Source organism: Cynara cardunculus (assembly GCF_001531365.2).
Source record: "Cynara cardunculus var. scolymus isolate 2C chromosome LG 15, CcrdV1, whole genome shotgun sequence".
Classification (NCBI taxonomy): Eukaryota; Viridiplantae; Streptophyta; class Magnoliopsida; order Asterales; family Asteraceae; genus Cynara; species Cynara cardunculus.
This window is the reverse complement of record NC_037542.1, coordinates 18,895,207-18,899,198: the sequence shown is the minus strand read 5'-3', so window position 1 is coordinate 18,899,198 and position 3,992 is coordinate 18,895,207.

The window sequence follows — 3,992 nt, the reverse complement described above, 5'->3', positions numbered from 1 at the left end:
TAAATGAAGAGAGAGAGGACCGTTTTTATATCATAGTAATAATATTTTTACAGAATAATAAATAATTTTTATAATAGTAATATATATTTATAATTAAATAAAATAAGTAAAAGAATATTAGTATAAAAAAAAGACAACAAAAAAATAAAAACACAAAAAAAAAATGCTTATATAGGGGATTGGGGTGGTATTAGTAAGGGATCGGGTGTCATTCGCCTCCCCCTATAAAAATACTAATAGTTTGATTATTAATTAATATTAAATTATAAATTTTATATTTATTAAATTATAAATCTAACATCGATATATTGACGAGCATTAAAAATATGATTAATATTAAATTACAAAAAGTATATATATTACATAACTCTGCTTCGATTAACGGTTCATTATTATTTGTGGGTTAGTCCATTAATCATTCCTTTCAATTTACTTTCATTTTTATAACATATTTGGTCTCTCCATCGACTTTCATTTTAATAACAGTCCATTCCTCTATTTTCAATTTTATAACAGATTTTCTTCATCATATTAATTAATATACATAAAATATTATTATGGTTAAAAAGATATAAGAATATAAATTAACTTATTTATCTAAAGACTTATGCATTGTGGATGCTTAACATTAAATAAATCGGTAGTCTATAAAAGCATTTTCAACGACTATGTTATATTTAAAAAAAAAATCAAAAGTCAAAATCTTTGGAAAAAAAAAACTACATCTAACTTCGGTAGTTACTTCATTTTAACAATTTTAGCATTAACTATATTATTAAAATATTTAATAAAATAATTTTCTCCCTCCTAAACATTATTTTCATTACTTCTTGTTGGTGGATAATTAAAATAATATTTCTCTATCTTATATATATACTTTAAAATTTTCTTTAAATTTAGAGATTTTCATATATTTTTTATTTCACCATACAATATAACATAATTTTTGGAGTACAAAATCTTCTAAATCATCAATTTTTTTATTATAACATAGTTGTTAAAGATACTCTAATTAAATAGATCAGACACATTGAATTAAATCGGAAGCAATTCCAGAAACACAAACAATGTTTTTCACCCGATATTAACGGATTTAAGGGTTTTGGACCAATTCTGTTTAATTTTTTCTCTATAAATCATTAATATTAATTTATACCAGAGTAAACAACGAATTTAAAAGAGTAAAATATGAATATTACAAAAATTTGAAAGATTTTTATGTATTTTTAATTTGTACATAATATTTTTACATTTATATTTATGAAAAATAAAGAGTTTTTAAGACATAAAACATAAATGTTTGATAATATAGTATAGATATAAATACATTTAATTACATTACGCATATAGAACTTGGTTCAAATGTTAACCAAGATTAATATGTTAACTTTGTAAACCAAACTCAACCAATGAAAATCAATCTTTTCTTTAGGTTCACAAACATCTCATATGTTAATGACAAAGGTAATTAAATAATTTTACATTTTGTGTAACTCCCATATCATTAATTGGGAGTTACAAAATCTAAAAATCTCGTAATTGATCATGATTTAATATTGATCTTGTTTTTCAATTCGTGATTATTTTCTAAATTTGATTTATCTATCTATAATGTTATTGAATTTGTGATTGTTAAAGAATTTCTGATAGTAAAGTTTTCGATATCGCCTAAGCTAATATGGATAAACTCATTGGAAAATAGATCGACAACAATGAGAATGAGAAGATTAAAATGGTTTACGATGACAATTGGACTTCGAGATCCGGAAATGATATTGCACAACCTTAGATGACGTGATTCATAAATCACACAGTCTTAGATGTCGTGATTCATATGAACACATCAGAAATCACACAACCTTAGATGTCGTGATTCATAAGTGTTCATGTCTATTCAAGTCAGTAGATGTTCATATGAATCCATATACACACATACACACAAAACACGTATGAAAACATACAACCCTAGATGCCTTGGTTCAAACATGTTCATGTACATACCACAAAGTTGGCTCCTAAATATGCAGATGTTGTTCATGCGGTTCACATGTTCATATGTCTATATATATATATATATATATATATATATATGTGTGTGTGTGTATATATATATATATATATATATATATATATATTGATTTGGGTTAATATAAAATCTTAATTTAATAATCTACCATAAATGTATTCTCAAAATTATTAATCCAATTTGCTCATTCTATGTATGAGATGATTATATTTATAAATGCAACAACTTTGTCCAATTTGACAAAAAACGTGAGAAATACCAAAGAACGCTCATCTCCATGGCAAAACTGACGAGAACATATGTGATTATCTTGTGTTTGACGTTTCTAACGTTGCTTGTTGGTCATGACTGTAAGTTTTATCTTTTTTTTACATCTATTGGAAAAGAAATAACAAGTATTCTGGTTACTCCGTTATTTATGTTATATAAATTAAAGTTATATATATATATATATATATATATATATATCTTGATATATTTTTAATTAACATGAATGCAGGCATAAGAGTTGCAAGCAAAGAGGGATATGAAGTCGGGGTTCCAAAATTACAAGATGAGAAAGTAGGATGGTTTATTTGCAGGTCATATAATACAACTCCAGATTGGATGTATCCTCCAAGATGGAACTATTGTTGTTGTGATGACAGAGTAGATTGTTTCGACAATAGAGATGTGTGCATAGGCTATTGCGCAAGTTCAAATAGGCTCTGTGACATGATATAATCTCGGTTATATGTATTAATTAATGTGTTATGTTACAACTATAATTTTGAGTTATGTTGCAAATAATATGACCATTTCAATTAACGGGTTAACGGTGTTGCAATTTCACACAATCGAGTGTGTTTATGTGGAGTGATCCATACGCACAAAGTGCGAGAGCAATTCTTACAATTCTTTTAAAATAGAGATTGATCAAATTTGGTCCCGACAAAAGTTGTCCAAACAAAGAAACTGGTGAGAGCATTTCTTGTAGTTTCTCTTAAACGGAAAAAAAACAAGGTTCTAGAAGTTTTTTATTCCAACAACTTCCCCAAAACTTTCTTTAAAATAGAGAACGTAGAAGGAAAAATCTATAACTTTGGAGATTTCTCTAAAAACTCTATTTTGTTTTTCTTAAGGTAAATAATATCTATAACTAAAACCACAAAGGTGGTGTTTGATTGGTTTGAGCTTGGCTTCAAAGGTTAAAAGTACCAGGAGGTCCCAAGTTTAAATTCAAAGAGAAATAAAATCCTCTTGTGGCCATGGAGGTTCAAATGCGGTGACTCTGGGCTATTTGCAAAACAAATGGTCGTTCTGGAAACTGGGATTAATTGGTTCTCATAGCGGATTGGATATCCAGGTTAATAAAAAAAATATCTATAATTAATTGACGAAATAAATGAAGAGAGAGAGGACCGTTTTTATATCATTAAATAATTTAATATTGAGATCTTTAAAATAAGAAAGAAATTGAAGTGGGATGTAATTATTTATTGAAAATTTTGATTTTTTATTTAATTCTGGAGTAATTATGTATCATTTTCTATATCTTTGTTGGTCACTAAAATGTATGGAAACAACTTTTTGAGAAGATAGAAAATATGTGATTATTATTTCTTCCTTCGTTTTTCAACGAGAATTTATTGTAATAAAAAATATGTTTTTGGCTTGGTGGTATTTGAGCTTTTTGTTTTTTAGAAGGTCAGAGGTTCAAACTTTACCAATAGTGAGAAAATATGTAAGTTTATTTGTTACATTTATTGTATTTAAAATATATAATATACTTAAAAAATATTTTAATACTATAATAAATATTAGGCTTCTTTTTTGACCAATATCAAATATAAGACTTTTAAAACTGGAAAAAATAAGTTCGAGGTTAATCTTTTTTAGATTCTAAATTTTTATAAACTAAATGTTTTAACTAATTTAATTTATTATACACACATATATATATATATATATATATATATATATATAT